Below are 14,087 nucleotides of genomic sequence, written 5' to 3' on the forward strand. Positions count from 1 at the left end.
CATAGCTGAGCTAGTTTATAGCTGAATGTTGCTGGGCCCGACACATAGCTGAGCTAGTTTATAGCTGAATGTTGCTGGGCCCGACACATAGCTGAGCTAGTTTATAGCTGAATGTTGCTGGGCCCAACACATAGCTGAGCTAGTTTATAGCTGAATGTTGCTGGGCCCGACACATAGCTGAGCTAGTTTATAGCTGAATGTTGCTGGGCCCGACACATAGCTGAGCTAGTTTATAGCTGAATGTTGCTGGGCCCGACACATAGCTGAGCTAGTTTATAGCTGAATGTTGCTGGGCCCGACACATAGCTGAGCTAGTTTATAGCTGAATGTTGCTGGGCCCGACACATAGCTGAGCTAGTTTATAGCTGAATGTTGCTGGGCCCGACACATAGCTGAGCTAGTTTATAGCTGAATGTTGCTGGGCCCGACACATAGCTGAGCTAGTTTATAGCTGAATGTTGCTGGGCCCGACACATAGCTGAGCTAGTTTATAGCTGAATGTTGCTGGGCCCAACACATAGCTGAGCTAGTTTATAGCTGAATGTTGCTGGGCCCGATACATAGCTGAGCTAGTTTATAGCTGAATGTTGCTGGGCCCAATTGCAATGTAACAGTATAATTTTAAACCGTCCCCTCGCCCATACCCGGGCGCAAACCAGGGACCTTCTGCACACATCAACAACAGTCACCCACGAAGCATCGTTACCCATCGCTCCACAAAAGCCACGGCCCTTGCAGAGCAAGGGGAACCACTACTTCAAGGTCTCAGAGCAAGTGACGTAAACGATCGGAACGCTATTTAGCGCGCAACGCTAACTAAGCTAGCCGTTTCACATGTTGGGAATGTATTTATTTTTGTTGTTCTTTTTTCTTTCCTCTACGTGTGTAAAAGTGACCTGCAGTGTGTAAATATATTGAGGTGTATGGTGACCTGCAGTGTGTAAATATATTGAGTTCTATGGTGACCTGTAGTGTGTAAATATATTGAGGTGTATGGTAACCTGCAGTGTGTAAATATATTGAGGTGGAAGGTGACCTGCAGTGGTGGAAGGTGACCTGCAGTGTGTAAATATATTGAGGTGTATGGTGACCTGCAGTGTGTAAATATATTGAGGTGTATGGTGACCTGCAGTGTGTAAATATATTGAGGTCTATGGTGACCTGCAGTGTGTAAATATATTGAGGTGGAAGGTGACCTGCAGTGTGTAAATATATTGAGGTGGAAGGTGACCTGCAGTGTGTATTGAGGTGTATGGTGACCTGCAGTGTGTAAATATATTGAGGTGTATGGTGACCTGCAGTGTGTAAATATATTGAGGTCTATGGTGACCTGCAGTGTGTAAATATATTGAGGTGTATGGTGACCTGCAGTGTGTAAATATATTGAGGTGGAAGGTGACCTGCAGTGTGTAAATATATTGAGGTGTATGGTGGGTGACCTGCAGTGTGTAAATATATTGAGGTGTATGGTGACCTGCAGTGTGTAAATATATTGAGGTGGCAGGTGACCTGCAGTGGGTAAATATATTGAGGTGTATGGTGACCTGCAGTGTGTAAATATATTGAGGTGTATGGTGACCTGCAGTGTGTAAATATATTGAGTTCTATGGTGACCTGTAGTGTGTAAATATATTGAGGTGTATGGTAACCTGCAGTGTGTAAATATATTGAGGTGGAAGGTGACCTGCAGTGTGTAAATATATTGAGGTGTATGGTGACCTGCAGTGTGTAAATATATTGAGGTGTATGGTGACCTGCAGTGTGTAAATATATTGAGGTCTATGGTGACCTGCAGTGTGTAAATATATTGAGGTGGAAGGTGACCTGCAGTGTGTAAATATATTGAGGTGGAAGGTGACCTGCAGTGTGTATTGAGGTGTATGGTGACCTGCAGTGTGTAAATATATTGAGGTGTATGGTGACCTGCAGTGTGTAAATATATTGAGGTCTATGGTGACCTGCAGTGTGTAAATATATTGAGGTGTATGGTGACCTGCAGTGTGTAAATATATTGAGGTGGAAGGTGACCTGCAGTGTGTAAATATATTGAGGTGTATGGTGACCTGCAGTGTGTAAATATATTGAGGTGGAAGGTGACCTGCAGTGTGTAAATATATTGAGGTGGAAGGTGACCTGTAGTGTGTAAATATATTGAGGTGTATGGTGACCTGCAGTGTGTAAATATATTGAGGTGTATGGTGGGTGACCTGCAGTGTGTAAATATATTGAGGTGTATGGTGACCTGCAGTGTGTAAATATATTGAGGTGGCAGGTGACCTGCAGTGGGTAAATATATTGAGGTGTATGGTGACCTGCAGTGTGTAAATATATTGAGGTCTATGGTGGGTGACCTGCAGTGTGTAAATATATTGAGGTCTATGGTGAGTGACCTGCAGTGTGTAAATATATTGAGGTGTATGGTGGGTGACCTGCAGTGTGTAAATATATTGAGGTGTATGGTGACCTGCAGTGTGTAAATATATTGAGTTCTATGGTGACCTGTAGTGTGTAAATATATTGAGGTGTATGGTAACCTGCAGTGTGTAAATATATTGAGGTGGAAGGTGACCTGCAGTGTGTAAATATATTGAGGTGTATGGTGACCTGCAGTGTGTAAATATATTGAGGTGTATGGTGACCTGCAGTGTGTAAATATATTGAGGTCTATGGTGACCTGCAGTGTGTAAATATATTGAGGTGGAAGGTGACCTGCAGTGTGTAAATATATTGAGGTGGAAGGTGACCTGCAGTGTGTATTGAGGTGTATGGTGACCTGCAGTGTGTAAATATATTGAGGTGTATGGTGACCTGCAGTGTGTAAATATATTGAGGTCTATGGTGACCTGCAGTGTGTAAATATATTGAGGTGTATGGTGACCTGCAGTGTGTAAATATATTGAGGTGGAAGGTGACCTGCAGTGTGTAAATATATTGAGGTGTATGGTGACCTGCAGTGTGTAAATATATTGAGGTGGAAGGTGACCTGCAGTGTGTAAATATATTGAGGTGGAAGGTGACCTGTAGTGTGTAAATATATTGAGGTGTATGGTGACCTGCAGTGTGTAAATATATTGAGGTGTATGGTGGGTGACCTGCAGTGTGTAAATATATTGAGGTGTATGGTGACCTGCAGTGTGTAAATATATTGAGGTGGCAGGTGACCTGCAGTGGGTAAATATATTGAGGTGTATGGTGACCTGCAGTGTGTAAATATATTGAGGTCTATGGTGGGTGACCTGCAGTGTGTAAATATATTGAGGTCTATGGTGAGTGACCTGCAGTGTGTAAATATATTGAGGTGTATGGTGGGTGACCTGCAGTGTGTAAATATATTGAGGTGTATGGTGGGTGACCTGCAGTGTGTAAATATATTGAGGTCTATTGTGACCTGCAGTGTGTAAATATATTGAGGTGGAAGGTGACCTGCAGTGTGTAAATATATTGAGGTGTATGGTGACCTGCAGTGTGTAAATATATTGAGGTCTATGGTGACCTGCAGTGTGTAAATATATTGAGGTGTATGGTGACCTGCAGTGTGTAAATATATTGAGGTGTATGGTGACCTGCAGTGTGTAAATATATTGAGGTGGAAGGTGACCTGCAGTGTGTAAATATATTGAGGTGTATGGTGACCTGCAGTGTGTAAATATATTGAGGTGGAAGGTGACCTGTAGTATAAATCTCTTGAGGTGGTGCACTCCAATCAAGTTGTAGAAACATCTCAAGGATGATCAATGGAAACAAGATGCACCTGAGCTCAATTTCAAAATGAATATGAAAAGGAGCAAAGCCCAGGTAAAAACCTAACCTGTGACAGGCCCTGGTCAAAAGTAGTGCACTATATAGGGAATAGGGCCCTGGTCAAAAGTAGTGCACTATATAGGGAATAGGGCCCTGGTCAAAAGTAGTGCACTATATAGGGAATAGGGCCCTGGTCAAAAGTAGTGCAATATATAGGGAATAGGGCCCTGGTCAAAAGTAGTGCACTATATAGGGAATAGGGCCCTGGTCAAAAGTAGTGCACTATATAGGGAATAGGGCCCTGGTCAAAAGTAGTGCAATATATAGGGAATAGGGCCCTGGTCAAAAGTAGTGCACTATATAGGGAATAGGGCCCTGGTCAAAAGTAGTGCAATATATAGGGAATAGGGCCCTGGTCAAAAGTAGTGCACTATATAGGGAATAGGGCCCTGGTCAAAAGTAGTGCACTATATAGGGAATAGGGCCCTGGTCAAAAGTAGTGCACTATATAGGGAATAGGGCTCTGGTCTATAGTAGTACCACTATATAGGGAATAGGGCTCTGGTCTATAGTAGTACCACTATATAGGGAATAGGGCTCTGGTCTATAGTATTGCACTATATATAGGGAATAGGGCTCTGGTCTATAGTAGTACCACTATATAGGAATAGGGCTCTGGTCTATAGTAGTACACTATATAGGGAATAGGGCTCTGGTCTATAGTAGTACCACTATATAGGGAATAGGACTCTGGTCTATAGTACCACTATATAGGGAATAGGGCTCTGGTCTATAGTAGTACCACTATATAGGGAATAGGGCTCTAGTCTATAGTAGTGTACTATATAGGGAATAGGGCTCTGGTCTATAGTAGTGTACTATATAGGGAATAGGGCTCTGGTCTATAGTAGTACCACTATATAGGGAATAGGGCTCTGGTCTATAGTAGTACCACTATATAGGGAATAGGGCTCTGGTCTATAGTAGTACCACTATATAGGGAATAGGACTCTGGTCTATAGTACCACTATATAGGGAATAGGGCTCTGGTCTATAGTAGTACCACTATATAGGGAATAGGGCTCTGGTCGATAGTAGTACCACTATATAGGGAATAGGGCTCTGGTCTATAGTAGTACCACTATATAGGGAATAGGGCTCTGGTCTATAGTAGTGCACTATATAGGGAATAGGGCTCTGGTCTACAGTAGTACCACTATATAGGGAATAGGGCTCTGGTCTATAGTAGTGTACTATATAGGGAATAGGGCTCTGGTCTATAGTAGTACCACTATATAGGGAATAGGGCTCTGGTCTATAGTAGTACCACTATATAGGGAATAGGGCTCTGGTCTATAGTAGTATCACTATATAGGGAATAGGGCTCTGGTCTATAGTAGTACCACTATATAGGGAATAGGGCTCTGGTCTATAGTAGTTCACTATATAGGGAATAGGGCTCTGGTCTATAGTAGTTCACTATATAGGGAATAAGGCTCTGGTCTATAGTAGTACCACTATATAGGGAATAGAGCTCTGGTCTATAGTAGTACCACTATATAGGGAATAGGGCTCTGGTCTATAGTAGTACCACTATATAGAGAATAGGGCTCTGGTCTATAGTAGTACCACTATATAGGGAATATGACTCTGGTCTATAGTAGTACCACTATATAGGGAATAGGGCTCTGGTCTATAGTAGTACCACTATATAGGGAATAGGGCTCTGGTCTATAGTAGTACCACTATATAGGGAATAGGGTGGCATTTGTGACGTGGTGGGAGTACAGTGTCGCAGGGTTTTAATAAACAGAGCAGGATAATTATTCTGCATGAACATCTCCTATAAACATGGAATGCATAAACAGTGAACTCAGAATAGGACCAGTGACGGCAGCTCATTCCAACAGACCACAGCAGCAGACAAGACGCTTTGGCACCAGCTACCCACAGAGGTGGCAATGATGTAAACAGACTAACAACAGACTCATTTTCAATGGCTCTCCAACCCTGTTCCCGGAGAGCTACCCTCCTGTAGGTTTTCTCTCCAACCCTGTTCCCGGAGAGCTACCCTCCTGTAGGTTTTCTCTCCAACCCTGTTCCCGGAGAGCTACCCTCCTCTAGGTTTTAACTCCAACCCTGTTCCCGGAGAGCTACCCTCCTGTAGGTTTTAACTCCAATCCTGTTCCCGGAGAGCTACCCTCCTGTAGGGTTTTCACTCCAACCCTGTTCCTGGAGAGATTCCCTCCTGTAGGGTTTCACTCCAACCCTGTTCCTAGAGAGTTACCCTCCTGTAGGTTTTAGACTCCAACCCTGTTCCTGGAGAGCAACCCTCCTGTAGGGTTTTAGACTCCAACCCTGTTCATGGAGAGCTACCCTCCTCTAGTTTTTAACTCCAACCCTGTTCCCGGAGAGCTACCCTCCTGTAGGTTTTAACTCCAACCCTGTTCCTGGAGAGATACCCTCCTGTAGGTTTTCACTCCAACCCTGTTCCTGGAGAGCTAACCTCCTGTAGGTTTTAACTCCAACCCTGTTCCTGGAGAGCTACCCTCCTGTAGGTTTTAACTCCAACCCTGTTCCTGGAGAGATACCCTCCTGTAGGTTTTCACTCCAACCCTGTTCCTGGAGAGCTAACCTCCTGTAGGTTTTAACTCCAACCCTGTTCCTGGAGAGCTACCCTCCTGTAGGTTTTAACTCCACCCCTGTTCCTGGAGAGGTACCCTCCTGTAGGTTTTCACTCCAACCCTGTTCCTGGAGAGCTACCCTCCTGTAGGTTTTCACTCCAACCCTGTTCCTGGAGAGCTATCCTCCTGTAGGTTTTAACTCCAACCCTGTTCCTGGAGAGACACCCTCCTGTAGGGTTTTAACTCCAACTCTGTTCCTGGAGACGTAACCTCCTGTAGGGTTTTAACTCTTCACATTGGGGAATGAAGTCATGTGCTGAGGCCAACAAATGACATCCTATTTTCTATATACAGCCCTATGGGTTCTGTTTAAAAGTAGTGCACTATATAGGGAATAGGGTGCCATAGTGCTCTGAAATAAAGTACTGCACTATATAGGGAATAGGGTGCCATAGGGCTCTGACATAAAGTAGTGCACTATATAGGGAATAGGGTGCCATAGTGCTCTGAAATAAAGTACTGCACTATATAGGGAATAGGGTGCCATAGGGCTCTGACATAAAGTAGTGCACTATATAGGGAATAGGGTGCCATAGGGCTCTGACATAAAGTAGTGCACTATATAGGGAATAGGGTGCCATAGGGCTCTGAAATAAAGTACTGCACTATATAGGGAAGAGGGTGCCATAGGGCTCTGGTCTAAAGTAGCGCACTATATATAGGGAATAGGGTGCCATAGGGCTCTGGTCTAAAGTAGTGCACTATATAGGGGATAGGGTGCCATTTGGGATGCAGGCATGGAGGCATACAGGAACACTGGTGCCCAAGACATGTTGTCCTCCATTTTGTTTTACCAATACAGGAACACTGGTGACCAAGACATGTTGTCCTCCATTTTGTTTTACCAAGACAGGACCACTGGTGACCAAGACATGTTGTCCTCCATTTTGTTTTACCAATACAGGAACACTGGTGACCAAGACATGTTGTCCTCCATTTTGTTTTACCAATACAGGAACACTGGTGACCAAGACATGTTGTCCTCCATTTTGTTTTACCAATACAGGAACACTGGTGACCAAGACATGTTGTCCTCCATTTTGTTTTACCAATACAGGAACACTGGTGACCAAGACATGTTGTCCTCCATTTTGTTTTACTAATACAGGAACACTGGTGACCAAGACATGTTGTCCTCCATTTTGTTTTACCAATACAGGAACACTGGTGACCAAGACATGTTGTCCTCCATTTTGTTTTACCAATACAGGAACACTGGTGACCAAGACATGTTGTCCTCCATTTTGTTTTACCAATACAGGAACACTGGTGCCCAAGACATGTTGTCCTCCATTTTGTTTTACCAATACAGGAACACTGGTGACCAAGACATGTTGTCCTCCATTTTGTTTTACCAATACAGGAACACTGGTGACCAAGACATGTTGTCCTCCATTTTGTTTTACCAATACAGGAACACTGGTGACCAAGACATGTTGTCCTCCATTTTGTTTTACCAATACAGGAACACTGGTGAGCAAGACATGTTGTCCTCCATTTTGTTTTACCAATACAGGAACACTGGTGACCAAGACATGTTGTCCTCCATTTTGTTTTACCAATACAGGAACACTGGTGACCAAGACATGTTGTCCTCCATTTTGTTTTACCAATACAGGAACACTGGTGACCAAGACATGTTGTCCTCCATTTTGTTTTACCAATACAGGAACACTGGTGACCATACCTGATGAATATAAGACATGCTGGGAATGTAGAAAAGTACTTATACACAGTACATGAATTACACAGGGGTAAAATCTTACAAACATGTAATACCTATACTGACGCTTAAACTATTCCACAGAGACTTAAATGTAAAATATTTCATGCAAATGCACAAACACATTGATCAATGCAGGCGAGCAGCACTCCATTGTAGTCCGTGTTCTAAACGGCACACTCTTCCCTATACAGTGCGCTACTTTTGACTAGATTTATAATCAAAGTAGTGCACTAAAATAGTGAATAGGGTGCCATTTGGGACCTCCACTTTTAAAAGTAGTAATCGCTGAAGAGTTGACAAGTTTAAAATTAAATTCATTTGTACTGTCAGATGGTTCAGTTCAGAGTTTCAATTTTCAACGAAGAGTAAAGTCAAGTCGATCCTTCAACTCCTCCTCTACTTTTCCACGAGCTTACAGTTATTATAAATGTTTTGTTCTGTTATCTCTAACCTAAAAAAAAATATACATCATTTTAATAAAAAGCCTTGCAGGAATTACCGCTGGTAGTTTCCGTTAGGTTTCAACCTCAACCTCCCATCCACATTTATTCAATCAATAAGTCAGCAGCGGTCAGGTAAGGCTCCATCCATCAGAGGTTTCAGAAGATGAAGAGTTTGTCTGTGTTGCCAGATCTGTGTGTTTGGAATATTTAAGCGTCTTGCTGAACACTGGCTGCAATTCTAAAGATGTTCCCAAGATCATCTGCTTTCACAGTTGATCAGTGTCAATTGATTGTGAGGCCAAAATCCAATCCGAATCCAATCAATTAGTCAAATCTAACCCATCTAAGTCAGTGCCGTGTCTCAGTTCTCCAAAATCACCCTGATTGACAGTGTCACCAATCACAGGCCTCCAGTTGAAGGGTGTGTCTGCATTGGCTGTTTCAGGTCTGTGTGTTTAAAAGCCTCGTCACAAAATCAAAAATGAAACAAATCCAGCATTTGAAGAGTACGTAGACTTGCAGTTTGGCTGCTTCATCTGCTGGGTCCCATCCCCAGTACGTAGACTTGTAGTTTGGCTGCTTCATCTGCTGGGTCCCATCCCCAGTACGTAGACTTGCAGTTTGGCTGCTTCATCTGCTGGGTCCCAGTCCCAGTACGTAGACTTGCAGTTTGGCTGCTTCATCTGCTGGGTCCCATCCCCAGTACGTAGACTTGCAGTTTGGCTGCTTCATCTGCTGGGTCCCATCCCCAGTACGTAGACTTGCAGTTTGGCTGCTTCATCTGCTGGGTCCCATCCCCAGTACGTAGACTTGCAGTTTGGCTGCTTCATCTGCTGGGTCCCAGTCTTGGCCCAGTCCCAGTCTTGGCCCAGTCTTGCCCTAGTCCCAGTCTTGTCCCAGTCGTGTCCCAGTCTCAGTCTTGTCCCAGTCTCAGTCTTGACCCAGTCCCAGTCTTGGCCCAGTCCGTCTTGTCCCAGTCTTGCCCCAGTCCCAGTCTTGTCCCAGTCTTTCCCCAGTCCCAGTCTTGACCCAGTCTTGGTCCAGCCCCAGTCTTGTCCCAGTCTTGTCCCAGTCCCAGTCTTGTCCCAGTCTTGGTCCAGCCCCAGTCTTGTCCCAGTCCCAGTCTTGTCCCAGTCCCAGTCTTGTCCCAGTTTTGTGGTGTGGTGTCAGATGTTAGTGGTAATAGAATGTGTGGTGTCAGATATTATTGGTAATAGAATGTGTGGTGTCAGATATTAGTGGTAATAGAATGTGTGGTGTGGTGTCAGATTTGAGTGGTAATAGAGTGTGTGGTGTCAGATATTAGTGGTAATAGAATGTGTGGTGTCAGAAATGAGTGGTAATAGAGTGTGGTGTCAGATGTCAGCGGTAATAGAGTGTGTGGTGTCAGATATTAGTGGTAATAGAATGTGTGGTGTCAGATTTTAGTGGTAATAGAATGTGTGGTGTCAGATATTATTGGTAATAGAGTGTGTGATGTCAGATATTAGTGGTAATAGAGTGTGTGGTGTGGTGCCAGATATTAGTGGTAATAGAGTGTGTGGTGTCAGATATGAGTGGTAATAGAATGTGTGGTGTCAGATATTAGTGGTAATAGAATGTGTGGTGTCAGATATTATTGGTAATAGAGTGTGTGGTGTCAGATATTAGTGGTAATAGAGTGTGTGGTGTCAGATATTAGTGGTAATAGAATGTGTGGTGTCAGACATTAGTGGTAATAGAATGTGTGGTGTCAGATATTAGTGGTAATAGAGTGTGTGGTGTCAGATATTAGTGGTAATAGAGTGTGTAGTTGAGAAGTTCTCCATGCGGATGCGCACCACCTTCTCCTGTGGGGGTGGAGGGTAGAGGAACCGGCAGGTGAACACCTGGCGACAGGCCTTCCGGAAGTTCTCTGACAGAAAGGCATACAGTATGGGGTTGATGCAGGAGTTCCCGTACGCCAGGCAGTGGGAGATGATCCGTAACGCGAAGGAGGCGTCGTTGAGCGGGAACACTCCAAACTCCACCCACATGGCGATGATGTGATGAGGCATCCAACAGGTCAGGAAGGCTGCGACCACCAGGAGGACCGTCTGGGCTGTCTGGAGGAGTAGGGGGGGGGGGGGGGGGAGGGAGAGGGAGAGGGGAGGAGGGAGGGGGAGGGAGGAGAGGGGAGGGGGAGGAGGGAGGGGAGGGGGAGGGGGGAGGGAGGAGAGGGGAGTGGGGAGTGGGGGAGGAGGGGGGAGTGAGGGAGAGGGGGAGGGAGGGAGATGGGGGGAGGGGAGGAGTGGGGGAGGAAGGAGAGGGGGAGGGAGGGAGAGGGGGAGGAGGGAGGAGTGGGGAGGGAGAAGGGGAGGGAGGGAGAGGGGAGGAGGGAGGAAAGGGGAGAGGGGGAATGGAGGAGAGGGGAGGGGGGAGGGAGGGAGAGGGGGAGGGAGAGGGGGAGGAGGGAGGAGAGGGGAGTGGGGAGGGGGAGGAGGGGGAGGGAGGGGGAGGAGGGAGGGGAGAGGAGAGGGGGGGGGAGTGGGGGAGGAGGGGGGAGGGAGAGGGGGAGGAGGAGGGGGAGGGAGGGAGAGGGGAGGGAGGGAGATGGGGAGGAGGGAGGAGTGGGGGGAGGGAGGAGAGGGGGAGGGAGGGAGAGGGGGGAGGGAGGAGTGGGGAGGGAGAAGGGGAGGGAGGGAGAGGGGAGGAGGGAGGAAAGGGAGTGTGGGAATGGAGGATAGGGGAGGCGGGAGGGAGGGAGAGGGGAGGATGGAGGAAAGGGGGGGGGGGGGAGGAGGAGAGGGGAGGGGGAGGAGGAGAGGAGGGGGAGGGGGAGGAGGAGAGGAGGGGAGGGAGTAGAGGAGAGGGAGGGAGAAGAGGAGGGGGAGGGGTAGAGGAGGGGAGTAGAGGGGAGTGGGGAGGGGTAGGAGGGAGAGGGGGAGGAGGGAGGGAGAGGGGGGAGAGGGAGGAGAGGGGAGAGAGGGAGAGAGGGAGGAGAGGGGAGGAGGGGAGGGGGAGGAGGGAGGGAGAGGGGGAGGAGGGAGGAGAGGGGAGAGAGGGAGGAAGGAGATGGGGAGGAGGAGGGAGGAGGGGGGGATGGGGGAGGGAGAGGGAGAGGGGGAGAGGAGCGGGAGGGGGAGGAGGAGGAGATAGATGTTTATTAATGTGCTCCGATGAAGACTATTTTCCCTAGGCAGACGTTAGAAGTAATACGAGAGGTTAACTCCAAGCTGTGACTGATTACAGAGTCCCACATCACCAGGGCACTCACAGTATCTGATATTCGAGAGAGTCTGATCAGGAGAGAGAGAGAACTGGCAACAATGTGCCTCATCAAACAATAGAAAAGATGCCTCACAACCTCCTCAATTCATCATTGAGATGGTACTGTATGAGAGCTCTGTATCTGTAAAGGATATGTCTGCTTCAATGGCTCGATGTCTCAGCCAGGGAAGTTTGCTGGTGAAATGTAATTGTTTAATTTCTTGTGAGCCACTCAAATTCACTTCAATATTAACAGTGTGTATGTAATGCCTAGGGGCCAGAGGCTTTCAACCAAATCATAAACCTACACATCTGATATGAGCAATACACTCAGTTTGATAAGGGTTCTTCAGCTGTCCCACATAGGAGAACCCTTTTTGGTGTCCAGGAGAACCTTTTGGGTTCTAGGTAGAACCCTTTTTTGGCTCCCAGGTAGAACCCTTTTGGGTTCCACCCTCTGTGGAAAGGGTTCTCCTATGTGGGACATAGAACTTAAAAGGGTTCTACCTGGACACCATAAAGTGTTCTATGCAGAACCAAACAGGGTTCTCCTATGGGGGACAACCAAAGAACCCTTTCAGGTTCTAGATAGCACCTTTTTAACTAAGAGTGTATTAGAACTGGTACTTTGCATATTGTAGTGTATTCCAGGGGTAGCCTTGACCGGGACACGAACCCAGGGTCCAGGGGTAGCCTTGACCGGGACACGAACCCAGGTCCAGGGGTAGCCTTGACCGGGACGCGAACCCAGGTCCAGGAGTAGCCTTGACCGGGACACGAACCCAGGTCCAGGGGTAGCCTTGACTGGGACACGAACCCAGGTCCATGGGTAGCCTTGACCGGGACGCGAACCCAGGTCCAGGAGTAGCCTTGACCGGGACGCGAACCCAGGTCCAGGGGTAGCCTTGACCGGGACACGAACCCAGGTCCAGGGGTAGCCTTGACCGGGACACGAACCCAGGTCCAGGAGTAGCCTTGACCGGGAAACGAACCCAGGTCCAGCCAACACCTCAACCATTACGCCAAGAGTTCCAAACCTTTTTACAAGGTTGTTAGGTGTTAAGTTAAGGTCACTACAATATCGTGACTCTACAGTACTCACTGTAGTCAGAGTAACTGGTAGTACCAGCGACAATTCTCAATTCTGCCCTCGCACTCTTCCAGCGCCCATCCATTCCCTCCATAGACACACGTTAGAGCAGTGAATGGGGTTACAGGTGGGTTCAGTCTACTTCACAGGTTCACTCTGTAGCAAACATAACAAAGCTAACTATGCAATTTACTGCTAGTCCTGGGCAACGCTGCTACTGCCGGGCTAATTGACTGGTAATTATGGTGATCTTCCTCTGGCACTAAGCAGCACGAAGAACTACAACAACACTGTTGAAACAACAACTACAACACTGCTGACACAAAGAACTACAACCCTGCTGACAGAAGAACTACAACACTGCTGACACAAAGAACTACAACACTGCGGACACAAAGAACTACAACACTGCTGACACAAAGAACTACAACACTGTTGACACAAAGAACTACAACACTGCTGACACAAAGAACTACTACAACAACCCTGCTGACACAAAGAACTACAACACTGCTGACACAAAGAACTACAACACTGCTGACACAAGGAACTACAACACTGCTGACACAAATAACTACAACAACCCTGCTGACACAAAGAACTACAACACTGCTGACACAAAGAACTACAACACTGCTGACACAAAGAACTACAACACTGCTGACACAAATCACTACAACACTGTTGACACAAAGAACTACAACACTGCTGACACAAAGAACTACAACAACCCTGCTGACACAAAGAACTACAACACTGCTGACACAAAGAACTACAACACTGCTGACACAAAGAACTACAACAACACTGCTGACACAAAGAACTACAACACTGTTGACACAAAGAACTACAAGCCTGCTGACACAAAGAACTACAACACTGCTGACACAAAGAACTACACGTCATTAGAGACCCCTACACGTCAAACCTCTACACATTGTTAGAGACGCCACACGTCGTTTGCTGTCTGAATTGGTGTCCTATCAGATGGCAGACTGAATAATTGAAGGCATTGATTAACGTGATCAGTCTGCGGTGTTACACAAAGACCCACTTGACAAAGAACCGAACGATTCAGGAAGAACACTGAACGATGATCCCAAACAGTCAATCATATTTTTGATGATAACGTTTATATGAGATTCTATTTCAGGGACGATGCTTTTGCAAACACA

At 46.5% G+C, this 14,087-nt stretch overlaps 1 pseudogene; it reads right to left on the reverse strand.

Annotated features, from left to right (window-relative positions):
* Nucleotides 1-9,701: 9,701 nt before the first annotated feature.
* The window catches only part of LOC124035469, a 101,321-nt pseudogene continuing 96,935 nt past the window's right edge, over nt 9,702-14,087 (reverse strand).

The sequence above is a fragment of the Oncorhynchus gorbuscha genome, linkage group LG05 (genome assembly GCF_021184085.1).
Source record: "Oncorhynchus gorbuscha isolate QuinsamMale2020 ecotype Even-year linkage group LG05, OgorEven_v1.0, whole genome shotgun sequence".
NCBI classification, from domain to species: Eukaryota; Metazoa; Chordata; class Actinopteri; order Salmoniformes; family Salmonidae; genus Oncorhynchus; species Oncorhynchus gorbuscha.